At 41.7% G+C, this 17549-nt stretch overlaps 2 pseudogenes; one reads left to right on the top strand and one right to left on the bottom strand.

The window, feature by feature from the left end:
• Positions 1-3215: 3215 nt before the first annotated feature.
• On the bottom strand, positions 3216-13202 carry LOC101608476 (annotated as a pseudogene).
• Positions 13203-13775: 573 nt separating this feature from the next.
• Positions 13776-17242, top strand: LOC101608768 (annotated as a pseudogene).
• The last annotated feature ends 307 nt before the right edge of the window (positions 17243-17549 follow it).

Below are 17549 nucleotides of genomic sequence, written 5' to 3' on the forward strand. Positions count from 1 at the left end.
GCAATTAAACCTCAGCCATGAGGCTTTGCAAGCAAGTTCCTTTAACTGCTGAGTCATTTCTCCAACTCAGCAATTATTATTTCCTCAAATATACTTGTCTTTGCTTCTCTAACCTCTCTCCCCAGGACACCAATTACATGCATTATCGGCTGCATAATATTTTCCAGTTGGTCTCTGCGTCTTGGTAGTTTTCTTTAATCTTTTCTGTGTTCATCATTAAGTTGGGTAATTTTTACTGATACAGCTTTCTGCTCTGTGATTCCCTCCAATGTACTGCTTATCTTCATGTGGCAAATCGTTCATACTGAATAATGTACTTTTTGCACTAGTATATCAATTTCATTTATTTTTGTAGTTTCATTTTCTGGTTCCTTATTGGTTTAGTTATCAATATCATTCTTTCTCTTCATTAAAAATCCTATTTAGGGCTGGAGAGATGGCTTACTGGTTTAAGGCACTTGCCAGCAAAACCAAAGAACACAGGTTTGTTTCTTTAGTACCCATGTAAGCCAAATGCACAAGGTGGCACATGTGTATGGAGCTTGATTGCAGTGACTAGAGGCCCGGGAACACCCATTCTCTCTCTCTCTGCCTCTTTTATTTTCTCTCTCTCCCTTAAAAAAAAAAAAAAAAAAAAAATATATATATATATATATATATATATATATATATATATATCTTCTATGTAGGGGCTGAAGAGATGGCTGTTAAGGCACTTGCCTACAGAGCCTAACAATCCAGGTTTGATTTCCCAGTACCCATATAAAGCCAGATGCACAAAGTGGCACATACATCTGGAGTTTGTTTGCAGTGGCAGGAGGTTCATTCTCTGTTATTCCTCTCATTCTCTCTCTCTCTATCTCTTTCTCTGTGTGTCTGTCTTCCTCTTTCTAGCTCTTTCTCAGATAAATAAATATAAACATAAAAAGTCATACTTATTAAATGTCTTGAAAATTTTCTGCATTCTGCCCTTGGATATAGCTATGGTCTTAATTGATATTTTTATGCTTCTTTGGGGTTTTATTAATTAATTTTCTAATTGCTCATTGAAAACTGGATAATGTAGTAGGTACACAGCAGAAAGCAACTGAATTCATTTCTACTTTGTGGAGGACTTTTGAGTTGTTTCTAAAGAGCCCGTTACCTTCCTTTCTGGGCTTGTTTGGTGGTGCAGAGGATTGGCCCCAGGCCTCTCACAGGCTAGGCAAGCACTCTGCCACTGAGCCGCATCCCCAGCCTCCAGAGAGTCTGACTAAAACACTAAAGTCTTATTTCCTTTCTCACTCAGGTGTGGAAGTTGATGCCTCTGGCGGCTTCAGCTTCCAAGTTCTACTGCATTAGCCGGTTTCTCCGGAGACTGCTACCGAGCCCACGAGCTTTCGTGGGGAGCCTTAGGTTGCTCTCAGTTGAGACTTGCATTCCCCTTGCTGTTAGACTGCCTCCCCATGTGTCCTCTTGCTTCACCTGCTTCCCCTCACCCCGCCAAGGGAGAGTCTCACCCTAGCCTGGGCTGGCCTGGAATTCACTATGGAGTCTCAGGGCGGCCTTGAACCCACAGTGATCCTCCTACCTCTGCCTCCTAGTGCTCAGATTAAAAGCCTAAAGGCCTGAACCCCCACTCCTGGCCTTCACCTGCTTTTTTAAAATATAAAGCTAAAAACTTTCTGTTCCTGATACTTGACCTGGGTGCTGAGTGGGGTCTCGCTCAATTTACCACCCCCAAAAGTACAAATCTGAGCAAGAGCAGGATAAGCTCTAGGGAGCTGACCATTCTTTGCTTTCCATTGGTTTCATTACTTGTTTTTTCTAGATTTTTCTGACAATGAGTAGTTTAGGATTGGAGAGGACCGGATGGAGCTGGAGGTGAAGGGCTCAGTAGGGTATGGAGTAGGAGTGATTGTGCTGTTTTTTCAGCCTTAGTATGGTTTTTATTAGTATTCTTCCAGTAAAAACTGACTTGGTAAGCCACTTCAATACACTAGTGTTCTTGAGCTTCGAGGGCTAAACCAATTGGAATTAGGGATTGTGCAAGGCAAGTGCATTGAACGGCGTGATGAGGATCACCACATTAGTTTAAAAGACAGTGCAGCCCCTCATACATTGTTCATGTAAGTGAATATTAAATACACGGTCGTGGATCAAACTCACAGAAAGCTCATCACAATCTGAATGTTCTTTGTAACAAATACCCACATTTTATGGGCTATGAAAGTTTTATTTATGTCCCATTGTTAAGACAAAAGTAATGTAAACAGTCTATTTAAAAATAAGCTAATGACCTGCATGATTTTGTTTATTTGTTTGTTTGAGGTAGGGTCTCACTCTGGCCTAGGCTGACCTGGAATTCACTATGTAGTCTCAGGGGTGGCCTCCATCTCACCACTGTGATCCTCCTACCTCTGCCTCCTGAGAGCTGGGATTAAAGGATTAAAGGAGTGCACCACCATGCCTGGCGACCTGCATGTTTTAATATGGATGAATGGCAATCTAAAAGATGTTTAGCACATCTAACTATCTGACATTATTCTGAGAAGGCTCCAGTGTTACTCTAGAATGCATCAGAAAGAATAGTGATGCAGTGTAGAACAGTGAACCCACCTGACTGAGGCGCTCACTCATGGATGCAGTCTGGCTATCCTGACACAGTCACAGCAATGGCTGGGGGAAGTCCAAATGGGATTCTCATCTGGCCAAGGTACACTATTTCTAAGTGGGGGTCCATGGGATCAGGATGAAATTAGGTCACCTCCATTACAATCTTCCAGACAGACCTTCCTAGGCAGTATAAATGGCCCAACTCATCTCAAAGTAGTTCAGAACTAACTACCAGGCCTCAACCCAGAGTAACCAAGAGGGCGTATTGTAGCAGAAGTGTAAAGTCTCACACATTCTTATTGCTGTATTAAGTGTGAAGATCAGCACACCACCCATCACAACAGTACTGTTCCAGGAAGCAGGGTCGGAGTAGTAGTAATGAGAAAGCACAGTAAGTAGAGCAGTAGAAATATGTTCCAAAATCTACAATCAACCCACATCCACAGGAGTGATGTGCTGAACTTTGGTTGAATTCTGTGGGAGTGTTTGTTCTGCAGTGGACTGGCAGCCACTGACACAGGCAGGCTCATTTCCTGTTGGTGGAGGGTAAGCATGCTATAGAGAAGATCACGGTTTCTACTGAGAGAATTCACAGAAGTTCCAGGTTATTGGCTTCAGGATCAATCTTTGTGAAAAATTTGATGTATATGAAGATAAAGTGGTTTCTTGGTCAATAATTTCCATTTTTTCCTTTTACAATCAGTGGGCTTCTTGTACACTAATTCTCCTTTTAGGCTTGCAGTGTCTGAATTAAAGGAGATAGCTAGCTGCACCTTCGGTTAGTCTTTCAACATGATTCTGGAGCTCAATGTCCATGTTAAAATGAACAGACAGATCTTCTTTTCTCGAGGCAACAGGAATGTCATGCACCAGAGCTAGGTCTATGCCGTTCAAATCCTTCACGCTGAATGTAATATAGAGATGGATGCATTAATGGTCCAGCATCCTTCAGACAAGTTTTCTCAATTTTGATAGTGAGTCAGCTCATTCCTGGTTTGCAACCTGGCTAACAAAGTACCGGGCATTCTAGTGGGAAAAGACTCTGGAGACCCTGCTCCAGCATCACCCTTCCTCTTCATCCTCTTCGAACTCCAAAGCCTCTTCTTCACCAGGTGTTATGTTCTTTTTAAGGGGCATGAACATCAAATGGAAATCCTTTACGATATGTGAGAATATTCATTAGGATTGGTTCTAGCTTCTTCGGCCCTCAGATGTAAGTTCTTCTTGGGACCCTGTGGACTGGAGTGCTGCACTTTGCAATTCCAAGCATGTTGCAATTTTGCTTGTGGTTTTCTTTTGATCTTCTGTGAATTCAGAATTGTGCTGAGTGGAGGTCTCCCTTTTTAGATGTCTTGCTGGGGCCACTCTTCAGCTGTGGTGGTGGTAACTGTTAGGTCAGGACAAAAAGGGAGTCACAGCAGGAGGGCCACAGAGACATAAGGAAGTGGGTCATCCACATTCCTCAAGCAACCACCTAGCCTTCACCCCTTCCTTGCCTAACAGGCCCCAGGTTTAGGTTTCCTGCCCCCTTATCTCTCACCTGATCAATTCTGGTCTCACACCCTATAGCTAATGTGAAGAACAAAGAGTTCCTTCCCTTCCTCAACTTCCCCCAACTGAGGATCTGTAATCTCAAAGCTGACTGCTCTGCTCTTGAGAATCAGTCCTGGCAGCTCCTGTTTTTCCCAAATAAAGGCTTCCATCTTTGCCTCAGAGTGGTCTCCGTGGTATTGGTCACTCCTGAACTTCATAGTAAACTTAGCAGTTCCTCTTGGCCCTATTAAGGTAGAAGCCAGACCCGGGAAGGATGGAACATCATGCCTGACCTTGCTGAGGACAGGACTGGAGGGGGACTGGGTAGGGACCAGCCAAGTTGGAGGTGACTTGGAGTCCATTACAGCATTGGGGTACCACTTTAAGGAGGAACACTGGGGTCAGCTGGTGGAGGTGACAGATGATTATCAGATGTTAGTATGCTTAGCATTTTCTTAAAAAAAAAAAAACTTTCTTGAGATTTTTCTATTACTAAGATATTTTCTTTAAATCTTCTGTTCATCTGTTTTAATGTAATAAGCAACTTCAAAGTGATTAAGAAGAGTTTTCTGTTGTCACAGCTGGATCGAATGGGGGTATTTCTATGCTAAGAAAGTATAAGTCTACAATTCTCAATGAAATAATTATCTTCAGTGTATAAATTTTGAATGAGTTCTCATTTTGGGCATTTTCTTTCACCTTTTAACTTTGTTTTTAATAAAAGTATTCAAATTTTATAATTATTATTTCGTGGATGAATTGTCCAAATTCTTTGTCACTGTTATTGCATATACTGAGTTTTATAATCCTGAGGCACTTTTTTTTAATAACAATCAAATATTTTATGGAAACTTGGACTTTTAAAATTTTTTCCAGACATACTTAGTATGGATACATTATGTGTATCTGTACTAATCCCAGGCCCCCATTCTGCTGGGGAATCTTCTCAGTGGGGTTCAGATATTCCCCATGGAACTGTGAGTTACTTATTATAGGAGCAGCAGTGAGTTGTTTGGGAAGGCAATGTGTCTGGGCACGATGTCCCAACCTGTAGCTTTTACAACCTTTCTACCCCCCTCTTCCACACAATTCCCTGAGCCATGGTGGGTGAGTTTTAAGTCTGCATCAGTGATGAGCTTTTAGGAGCCTCTGGATCTCTGCTTTGGTTAAGTGTTGCGTATCTTCAGGGTCTGTCTCCTACACCCAGGCGCTGATTGCCAGGCACCATGGAAGCTGCATTCTCGCTCATCTCCCCTCTCCCTCTGTGCTTTCAGCTGGGGCTTGGCTGAAGTGAGAGGGGTAGTTTATCTTCTTGCATCTCACTGTCTTCTGAAAAAGAAGAGCAGGTTCTCCAGTGCAGAGTGAAGTCAGGACAGCTTCAATGGGAGAAGCACTAGTAATTCAGGGAGAGTTTGATGGATGTAGCTTGTTCATTAGCCAGACTCCCGGGAGCTTGACACTGGAGAGCATAATCTTTGCCTCCATAGGATTCTACCTGGTTCCCAGTTCCAGTATGGGTTCCTTTACACCAAGCAGATATCTTAGCCACTCAGAAATCTACTGCTTATTCACCAAGTCTATGTGCCACTTTCACTAGCATACACATATTGTCAGGGTGTTTGCTTCTGAGTAGCTTAGACCCTGGCTGGTGGACTTTTGCTGGCCAGTTTCCTCCAGTAGCTCATGTAGCACTTTCCAGCACTAGATGGGCTAACTGTCTGGGGACTGGCTTTCTTCCAGGTTCCAGCCAGGTCTCTCCACATTCAGTGCTGGCAGCAAATGATGTCTTCAGCAATTAGTCCTTACCTTTTACCTTAGGCAGGAAATTAAGTGCTTTGACAGAAGCCTGTCTCGTTTTTTTGCAACCTTGTTTAGGTCTCTCTGATCAACAGCTCATTGTTAGTAGCAACTGCCTACTGGTAGTGGGAGTTACAGGCCAGAGGCAAAATACCTTTTTAAGGTAAATCTCCTTCCCACCCTCTCCAGGGTCCTTCTTTTCTGGTGTTCCCCACTTATTCCTGTTGAGTGTTATACCTTTTACTCTGTCTTCAAGGATAAAGGTTTCTATAGGACCAATTCATTTTGGGTTTAGTTTTGTGTTGTTCCCCCCCCCCCCACCCTTTCCTTCCCCTCCCCAAACCCTTCCATCCCTGTTGTTTGGGCCTTGAGTTCCCTATCAGTTTCGTCAGCAACTGGAGCTGATCCAGTTCAGAACCACAGACAAGTGAGATTGACTGTGTTTCTGTGATTGTGTGAATTGGCTGAGCATGATCTGTTCCAAGTGTGTGCATTTTGCTACAAATTTTTTTGTATCGCTTTTTTCTTACTGCTGAGTGAAATTCCATTGTGTAAATGTACCATAACTACTTTATCCGTTCGTCCAATGATGAGCACCAGTTCTTAGCCGTCATGAGTTGAGCAGCTATAAACATGGTTGAGCAAATATCACTCTAGGGAAGCATTGGGTATTTACATGCCCAGTATGGGAATTCCTGGGTCTGTTGGTAGCTCTATGTTCATCCTTTTCAGAAATCTCCATGTTGATTTCCATAGTGGTTGTACAAGTTTACATTCCCACCAACAGCCATGAAAAGTATAAACATTTTCATTATAGAATAAATAATGGATATATTTAGTTTCATGTCACTCCATTTGCTGGATGAGTTGATTTCCGTATCAAATTCAAAGGTAAGCTTTATAAGGAACAAATTAAGCCTGTTTCAAGGAGACCTGACAAGGGTCTACCTAATGTTCGCTATTTTCCTGTACTTTTGCTAAGACGCAGGTTTCAGTTCTTCCCATCCTCAACTCGTGATTCCTGTGAGTTCTGTGCCATAGGACTTGAACCTCAGTCCTCTTTATCTCCTGGAGGGATTCATCTATGTTCTTTTGAAGTTGGTAGATGCCTTCCACATGAAAGACACCTGCAGGGCTAAGAAGGGGACAGAAGAAGCAGAACACGGGGTTTCAGGCCAGAAATTTCTTTCTGTTGTAGAACAAGGGGTGAATATCTCCATGCAGGTTGCTGCAATGATAATATATCTAGGTACACTGTAGAGCTTTGGTATTCTGTTTATACTTAATATGTGGATAATATATAGAAATTAACATTTGGGGCTGGAGAGATGGCTTAGTGGTTAAGGTAATTGCCTGTATAGCCTAAGGACCCAGGTTCAATTCCCCAGTACCCACTTAAGCCAGATGCAAAGGGTAATGCATGCATCTGGAGTTCATTTACAGTGGCTGGAGGCTCTGGTGTGCCCATTCTCTCTCTATCTGCCTCTTCCTCTCTCTCTCTCTCCTCCTCCCCCTCTCTCAAATTAATGAATAAAATATTTAAAATAATCATTTAAGAAATCAAAGAAGGTACATCATTTTATGATATATAGCCACTTACAAAATAGAAAAGTAGAATTTTAGTAGATCTGTTAGTCACTATTTTAAGATATTTCAATCTCATAAATCAATAAGTTTCTAAAATTGAATTTCTTTTGCTGCATTGTTTATGACCCCTTAATATCCGCATGCTTGTCTGTGCCTACTTTTCTCTATAAGACAAAATTATCAACAATAACCTATAAGATAAAAATATATGATCCTATTCTTTTTCTGCATGTGTATGTTGTGTGCATGCATGTGCATATGTGTGTGTGCACGTGTGTGTGAAGGCAAGAAGTCTATGTCAGTAGTCTTCCTCAGTTGGTTTCCACCTTATTTTTGAAGCCAGGGTCTCCTGCTGAACCCAGAGTTCATGATTCACCTATAATGGCTATTCTGTGAGACCAGGGGTCCCCTGACTCCAGCTTCTGAGAGCTGGAATTCACGGCATGCTCCATCATGCCTAGCGTTTTCTTTGGGTGCTGCGGATCCTAATTCACATTGACATGACTTCACGGTGAGCACTGTACTTGCTGAGCCAGTTCCCTAGCTCCATGCCACTTCTTACATTTTTTTTAACTTGTTAAAAATATATTTTATTTATTTATTTGAGAGAGAGAGAGAGAGAAGCTGTAGAAGATTAAGGTCAGTCTTCATCATACCCTCTCCAGTGCCTTGTGACTCAGTTGTTCCCTCTAAGGGCCTGGTGAAGGTTCAACCATTTGGTCTTCCTTTTAGGATGTAGAATTTTATGGTACCCTTGCCGTTTGGGTCTAGATTTGTGTCCCCCACCCCCTCCCTCCCCACCCACTCTATTGTCCAGTCTTTAATAAATAACAATCCATCTCGAGGACTGGACACTAGATTGTTATTTATTAAAGACTGGATTAATTAAGTGTAGTAACTAGGATAAGTAATGCTTTGGTAACATTACTAGGCAAGGACACAAAACTGAACACATCATGTAGGACAATGACTATATAACCTTTATTGCTATATTTCTGTCAGATGGAAGTGGTTGCACCTCTCTCAACAAAACTCATGTATAACTTATTAGTCTTGTACAATTCTAACGTTATGTAGTGTAGGTGTGATCAATGGTAATCAGTAAGTCAAACAATGTGTGCGTCCTGAGGGAGTCAGACAGAATATCTCTGTAATATTAAAAATATATAACTTTTTGCCCTATTTTCAAGTGTGGATCACATTTTTATTAATAAGCATGGTATTATGGAAACTGGAAGACCTTCTCTTTTTTTCTTTTTAAACTTCTCCAGGAGCAGAAGCACATTCTCCAGAGATTTGCCAAGCCCTGAAGTTTCTGTAGGACTTATCGTTTGATATTTATATTTGCCATTAGGCCTCTGATGTAACCTTTTAAAAATCTCGGCAAATTTCTCAACTTTGCATCATTTCTTTTATATTAGAAGCAGGTGAAGTTATAGGTAATTGTGTAAAAATTCTTTTAATCTTATACTTTGAAATCTGAGACCTTTTGTGATGCTAGAGTATTCTATGTATTTTGTGGGAACCCAAACAACATCAGAGATGGTAAAATTCAAGGGTAGTTCTTTTCATTTCAGCATGGTCAACACTGTAGGGCACTGAGCAGAAGGGTAGACTGCCTAGGTTGACAACAATGCAGATAAAGAAAAGATGGTATACACCCCCAAAGGAACCCATGGTTATGGCTACCTCTTCACCTTGAAAGCTTCAGTAGTACACTGAAATCCAAGGAGCATCCACGACTCATGCCTGAACACCATGTCTAGGAATCTTCACTATTCAAAGACATGTGTATGCATTATAAGTAGAGGTTCAAAAAAAAAAAAAAATAAGTAGAGGTTCCATTCTGTCAGGCAATTCTGCAGTCAGTTTACCAGAGTCTGCCTTGCTGCGATCTTCAGGGAAGAAACTGTGTTTTCTTGCAGAGAGGAGAGAGTGATGACTTTTAATATACTTCCAGCTTTTAGGCATCTGGGAGAGGGCAAACTGCTTTCCGTCTGCCTGCCTTTATCTCAAAATGATCTTTGTGCCAAATAGGCAAGTTTTGGGGTGGGATATTTAGCTTACTTCACCTTCATATATCATAGTCAGAATAAAGGACATTGGCTTGCATTCACTAATCTGTTTTGTAGTTTACTCACTTAAAGCATAAGCATTGAAATTCTGCTAATGGTTTCAGCTTTTAGTAAGTGTTTTAAAAAGTATCAGAAGCAGTAAATGTCATTCTCATCCTTTTGTGGTGTCTAATCTACTGGAGGAGGGGGACAGGTACTTATTAAATAATCGCTTACAGCTTTCAAAACTAACAAGTACAATGAGTCCATGATACAGGGTGACAGTGTAGGTATCTGCCTATGTATGTGAGAAACTAGGGGACAGTGAAAATTTCCAAAAGGGTTTTCTCTGGGCTATGAACAGATGGACATGAGTGTGAGGATAATGTTGTCTAGTTTGGAGGAAGAACAAACAAGAGTATGGTAATTTTGGAAGACTATCACCATTTTTTAAGCTTCAAAGTAAGTTAATTTTAGATGGAAGGAATCAAATATTTGGATGTTGATGTCATTTCAAAGTCCTTTTTTCTACCTAATTCTATATTTTCCCAGGCTAAACCATTATGAGTTCCTTCCTGGACACTCTAGTTATCTGTTTGCATAATTATTAATTTGTAATATTTTGGAAAACTAGTCAACCTCTTGGTTGGTTCAAGGGAAAAAACAGTGTATCAGTAGGAAATCTGTCCATGACCCTGTAGTCAGAAGATCGTGGGATGAAGTTTGTATAACACAATCAAGCTTTGAAGGCTTCTCTGTTTCACATATACAGGAAAAGGGCATCCACTCAAGGGCATTGCTTATTAGCCAAGAGCTTCTGTAGTGCTCTGTTTCTCTGCTGATGGTACACTCTTCATTAGCATCTCACTCAGTACATGCTTGTTGTGAAACAAGTACTTAAAAAAATACTGTATTAAGGCAACATGAGACCAGCCACATTTAATATGCTACATTTCCATGCATGCTTTTTTTTTTTTTCCAGCGTGTATGAAATGTAACTATGATGGGGCTTTTAGAAAATAGCTCACTGCCTCTCATTCCTCATTGAAAATCTTAATTGCCATGTGGTAATTACAGAGACATTATTTAAAAAAAAGTAATAGGCAATGAGATAAGCAATATGGAATCCACGGGGGGGGGGGGGGGGGAGCGACTACTAGGTGACAAATTTTCCACATTGTTGAATCACTAAAGCAAAAGCTAATGTTTCAAATATGATAGAATTGCTTAAATAGTTTGCACTTTTCTTTGGAATATTTGGGATATCATATTAATATTGTTTTAATTTGTAAATAAAATGTCCATTGCATTTTTGAGCACTCTCAGAACAAAGGAAAGATGGTTTTTAATTGGATAGATGAATGGATGGAAGAATTCCTCCTTAGAGAACCAAAATGAGTATAGAATCACACAATTCTCCTAGAGGCAAAGGGGGCGGGCGTAAGGAACATTTCCAAATATCTATGCCTAACATAATTCTAAAAAATAATAGGAAGGCATGCAATCACTTTCTTTATACTATCTCATTTTAAAGCTGGGAACATTTCAAATTCACAAAGTTGTCTACAGATCAGTAGCCCAGGCTGACCTGGAATTTACTCTGTAGTCTCAGGGTGGCCTTGAACTCATGGCAACCTCCTACCTCAGCATTCTGAGTGCTGGGATTAAAGACATGCACCACCATGCCCAGCTACAAACTTGTCTAAATAAAACATACCAAGTTATTTTATTACAGCTTAAAGACAGTGATATTGCTATGATTTCTGTGTTGTTACATCATATGACTTAGTTATTTTTCTCATTGCTGTGACAAAATACCCAGAGAAAACAAGTGAAAGAAGAAAGCAGATATTTTGGCTCAGAGTGGGAGGGGTACAACCTGTCATGTTGGGAAAATTCTGACAGAAAGAGTTTAAGGCGGCTGGTCACATATCCATGCAGGGAGCAGTGAACCCCAGTGCTCAGCTCACTTCCGCCTCTTTATTCAGTCTGGGACCCCCAACCCAGGGGAGGGTGCTGTGTTCAGTTAGGGTAGGCCCTTTCACCTCAGTTAACTCAATCTAGAAAATTCCTCATAGACATGTCCACAGATTTGTATTCTAGGTGATTCTAGATCCTATCAAGTTGACAGTGCAGATATCATTCATTCAATGTTTCTAGAGCAAGTTTTATACACTCATCTTTGAAGATTTATAAGTGATAAGTAAAAGTGAAATATCTTGTTCTTTTATTTTATTGAACCAAAGATGTAACAACACACTTAAGCATATTAATATGATTCTGATGTCATTTATGCTTGATAACAACTCCCAGAAAAAGGAGATTTATAGACAGTGTATTAACTTGGGAGTTTTACTGACTCATTCTTCTGCATTTGTGATTCTTAGAGTGAAAAGAGAGATCTCATTCCCACACCGTACCTAGTCAAGTAGAGCAAAAATACATCATTATGCAGATGAGTATGACAATTTACCCAGATTAGAGACCCTGACTATTGCTTTTATCTTTTACGAATCATGATTCTTTTGTTCTTTTACTTTATACCTAACATTATATTGGGAGAATTTCTCATAAGCAGAGTACATAAATACAGAAAATGAACAAAGCATTTGTTTATAATTTTCCAGCCTGTCCTATCCATACAATGGCAACTTGAAAGGGTTAGATGTACACAACAGATTAGCTTAAAAGAGGTGCTAGTGGGTAGAAAGTCATGAAAAGCCACAATCCAGATTCCACTCTATCTCCTATGAAGACCCAACAGCCAAGTGATCATACTCAGGATTTATTTCAGAACATGATAGGTCAGGAAAAGGAGCCATAAAGGTCTAAAACAGTCTGGTGTGCAAATGGAAGCATTCTTGAGCACATGCAATTTGACGCAGCACCCTCCAAAGTCACTGTAGAGGAAGACGAGCTTAAGATGAGGATGGTGAAGGGAGATGGTGTTCAGGGGTGAGCGCATCCAGGGATGGAAGATGTGACTGTTAGTAATTTGTTTTTCTTCCAAAACACTTTCCGGCAATGACTCAGCTAATTGGAGCTCTATTTAATGAGAAAGACAAGCATTTCATTACAGCATGCTGGACAAAATTTTAAACACTCAAGAGACCTGAAAAGCTGTGGTTTCAGTGAATATGGTTCTGAGAGGAGGCCTTGGCTGTGTTTTGAAAGGCTGGGTTGCATGGAGGTTGAGACTCCGGGTGCCTGCAGGGCTGGTCCTATAACGCGATGGTGCGATAATACACAGAGCCAGGTGACTTATAGGCGAGGCAGAGCTCGGCAGCTCCGCGCTATTAGCCACGTCTAACCATTACTTTTATCTGCTGATTATCGACCACTGTCACTGTCTGGCAAGGCCATGGTCATGACTGACATATGGGATATATTTATAAGGTTAACATCATTCCAGAAAATTTGCCAAAGGAAGGGAAACATAAGGGAAATTTATTACTATAAAATGCTGGTATTATGATTTGAAAGTTAAACCTCTCTGGGATCACAGCAAAATGATACTTGTCAAGTGCTGGAAACATATTTTTATGGTTATAGAAATGACTGAGGTTTTCAGCCCCTTACATTAGACACACTCAGCCATGGACTATTGCATTTAAAATCTAGAATTGTGTACGCCATGCGGAGATTTCATGACCACCTTGTAGCCTTAAACTTTCTCTCTTTGAATGAGTATCAAATTACTTCCCTGAGGGATTGCTAAGGTGTTTTTTCCATTTTCCCCTTTTAAATTTATTTTGTTGTGCTGACATTCAGATGAGCCAAAGTGTAATTTTCTATCTTCCTAACTTAGAAACAGAAAATGAACATATCCAAAATTATTTGATTCACAAATGAGAGAAGTAGCAGGGTTATTGAGATGGTTCAGATATCTTCAGGTAGCTGTTATTCCTATATTTATAAGTTAAACTTCTATAGGAAAATGAACTGCCAATTAGAAGTTTCATTTCTGTCAGAGAAAACATTTGTCTCTTTACTGACTTAAACCTACAATTGAACAACTAACTTCATGTATTTTGGATTTCAATTAATAGTATGTTGTAAGCCAAGTCAAATTACATTTGAAATTATATTATTTTAGGTGCAATTTAAAATGCTTTGCTGACTGCAGCCATCATAGATGCTGTTAAAAATCATCAGCCATCATGCTACTGCACACACTACTGCTCTGGACAATTTCTAAGCCTTGGAACTATGAAGCAGAAATGTGAGATCATTGCTATTGGCCAAGTAATTCTATGTCTGTGGGAAGTTCTGGGCTCATAACATCCATGAGACAATTTTAAATTTCAAAATAACTGCCCCATTAATTTAGGGCCATTGTTGGAAATATTAACTTGAATCAAAAATCTGTACATTATCACTTGCAGAGATGATAAAAACATCTTATATGTATTTTTCCTATATTTAAAAATAATAATGGGCTGGAGAAATGGCTTAGTGGTTGGGACACTTGTCTACAAAGCCAAAGGGCCAAGGTTTGATTTTGCAGGACCCATGTAAGCAGATGAACAGGGTCGTGCATGTGCATGCATCTGGAGTTTGCTTGAGTGGCTGGAGGCTCTGCGTGCCCATTCTCTCTCTCTCTCTCTTCCTTTTTCTCTCTCTCAAATAAATAATTTTAAAATAATAATACAAAAGTACATTTGACATGTCATTTCTCCAAGAATTTTGTTTATCTGACATCAACATGGCTAAGGGCAAGTGCAATCGTTTTAATAGTTTCTTAATTTAGAGAGGACAATATAATTCATTTATTGTCAGAAATTTTATTGCATATTGTTCATCCTTAAAAATGAGTGCTTCATTTCTGTGAAATGCATGGCATTTCATGCTGAAGAAACAAAGATGAATTTATTTCACAAGATACTCTTGATTGAGTTTTTATTCTATGATAAGCAGTCTTCTGGGACCAGGGTGTCATGTAGCGTGGCAACCTATGGACAGCCTCGCAGCTTGTACACTGGGCTGACATTCTATGTAGGGGGGGAAATGCTACTGTGGTCATGGCTGTAGCTGTGTAGAGTAAATCATTCATTAGATGAGGGGGAGAGTCAGAAAGGCTAAGGAGGGAAAGGTGTGTATCATAACTCTCCTGACTCCATTTGTGGGTTTTGTTGCTGAAGGCTTGGGAGTTCTTCCATGCTTCTCTCTCCTTCTGCCCCTCAACTGAGCAAGCTGGTATGAAAACCTGGAGATTCCTCTCTTTGTCCCTGCCAGGAAGTGGAAACCATGCAGGTGCTTGGTTGTCCACATCGGTGAACATGACTATTCAAATAATCCCACTACCATAACAAAAACCTCATGCCAATTGCTTCTGTACTCTCTTGTGATTTCTAAAATCCTGCTTGGCAAACTGGCCCTACTCTTCCCAGATAAGCTTTATTCCCTGAGGTTTCATATTTTCTGGTAGTTGTGTGGCACAATGTGTTTAAATATCAGAATAGAGTTTTGATTAGGGGAGAATCCTGGCTCTGTGAGAAGGGCTCACAAAGAAGGAGCCATTCATGGAGATCTAGAGAAACAGAGCATGGCTCCTGTGGATTGCTGGGTGAAGGCAATGCCAGGAAGAGAAGTAGATTGCGCAAGTGCCAGGAGGCAAGGGCATGTAGTAGTGAACTCAAGAACGGTAGATGGCAGTGCCAGGGATGGGATGCCTTCCAGTAAGTTGTTGTGAAGGAGGCTTCTGATGCCCACCACCCCCAACTGTATGCTATTGCCAAAGGCTGGTGTTTGCCCACCAGAACCAGATGTTAGGACACAATTGCTGAAGGCTCCACGTTATTGGGCTACAGAACGCTGAGAAATGAAGCTGGAGCTGAGCTGGAAGCCTCCTTCCTGGGGCAGCTGTCAGGACTCTGGAATAACTATGTAGCACAAAGCTACATAGTCAGTGGTCTTAACCAGCAGGGGACCCTGAAAGCTTTATGGCTGGTGGGCCAGGCCAAATATGCCAACTGATGTAATCGTGGCAAGTCTGTTATGGGGGAATACAACTGCTTTCTTATTGGAATGAAGTCCCACCCCAGGGGAGGGAATTCATTTCTGGAACTGAAAGCCTAGTCAAAAGCCTATGGCTCTGGAAGTCATAAGCCCTAGTGGGGAAAAACAAAACAGAATAAAACAAAACAATACAAAACTACTACTGTTGTCTGGATACATGTATATATATGTGTGTAAATGCAAACACGTGTATGTAGATGTGTGTATACTTATATATACACATATATGCACCAAACTGCCCTCTCAACACCTGTGTTTATGCCCATGTACTAAAGCTGCTTTCATTTTTGTTTGCAGTAGCTTCTCTTTTCAGATGGCAGTGACCACTGTGGTGACTCGATACTCAACGTACTTCTAAGAAGTGACAGTGCAGTGCTGAGCACTAAATGAGATCTCTGCCACACTCTCCAAGGTCCAGGCACCTTTGCAGAGTAAGTGGCCGAAAGAATGTAAGCGCCAAGGGAAGGGAGGAGCGCTTACAATGCTGTCACCCACACACAAAGTGGCCTTGATGTTCAGGACTTCATACTGCCGACACTGCCGACACTGCCTACACAGTACCTACGTAACAGGAGGACAAAAATGAAGACATCAAAATAAAGAACACTAATTAGAAAGAAGAAGGGATTCAGTGGTGAGGAAATTTGGGAGGGGAGGCGGGTGTGAGGAAATTATAATTTATTGTCTATATTTATGGAACGTGTCAATGAAAAGTTAAAAGAAAGAGCAGTTGGAGTACTAATGTGTTTAGTGTTAAAACACTGAAGGGGAGCTCGCTCGGTGGCGGGAGCCGAGAGCGGACCCCAGAGAGCCCTAAGCAGCCCTGCCCTCAGCGCCGCTGACACCAGCCCGGGCACCAGGGGCACCCCGGGCACCCCGGGCACCATGGGCACCACGGGCAGGGCCCAGATGGCCCTGGTGGGCTCTGGTCGGCGGACAAGAAGGTCATCGCAACGAAGGCTTTGGGAACTGTAAAATGGTTCAATGTAAGGAATGGACATGGTTTCATCGGCAGGAAGATGTATTTGTACATCAGACTGCAATAAAGAAGAGTAGCTGGGGGAAGCACCTGCGCAGTAGAGGGATGGAGAGATCATGGAGTCTGAGGTGGAAGGAGAAAAGGGGGCGGAGGCGGCAATGCCGCGGGCCCTGGTGAAGGTCCAGGTCACGGCAGTAAACGCGCAGCAGACCGCAACCCTTACAGATGCTGTCCACGTGGTAGGTGTCCTCCCTGCAATTACCAGCAGAATTACCGGAATAGTGAGAGTGGGGAAAAGAATGAAGGGTGGAGAGCGCTCCTGAAGGCCAGGCCCAAGGACGCCGGCCCTTCCGCCGCGAAGGCTCCCACCTGACCACATGAGGAGGCCCTAGGGCGCCGACCACAGTATCCAACCTCCTGCGCAGGGAGAAGAGATGGAGGGTGCTGACCACCAGCGTGCAGGAGAGCAAGGTGGACCAGTGAGACAGAATATGTATCGGGGTTATAGAGCATGATTCCACAGGGGTCCTCCTCGCCAAAGATAGCCCAGAGAGGATGCAATGAAGAGGACAAGGAGAATCAAGGAGATGACACCCAAGGTCAGCAGCCACCTCAACGTCAGGACCGCCGCAACTTCAATTACAGACGCAGTCGCCCAGAGAACCCCAAACCCCGGTAATCTGCACTGCACCTCTACGCAGAACAGAGAGTTATGGCCTGAAGCACTGTCTCCTTCCCTTCAGCAAAGGCCAGCCCTGACCTGTGGGTTTCTGGTGATTTGTTGGTCTTTATTTGCTCTCAGGTAAGTAAGTGCTGGTCAAGTCAATCTTATATAGTGATTGATATGTGCATTTAAGAAAGACTCGAAGAGCATTTGTAATACCTGAATTATTGCTAAGGATATGTCGGAAATACACATATAATGATATAATAGAAAATAAACCTCAATTCATAGAAGAAGGTAGTGACTCTGGGTATGAGATTTC

Source organism: Jaculus jaculus, chromosome 13 (assembly GCF_020740685.1).
Source record: "Jaculus jaculus isolate mJacJac1 chromosome 13, mJacJac1.mat.Y.cur, whole genome shotgun sequence".
Classification (NCBI taxonomy): Eukaryota; Metazoa; Chordata; class Mammalia; order Rodentia; family Dipodidae; genus Jaculus; species Jaculus jaculus.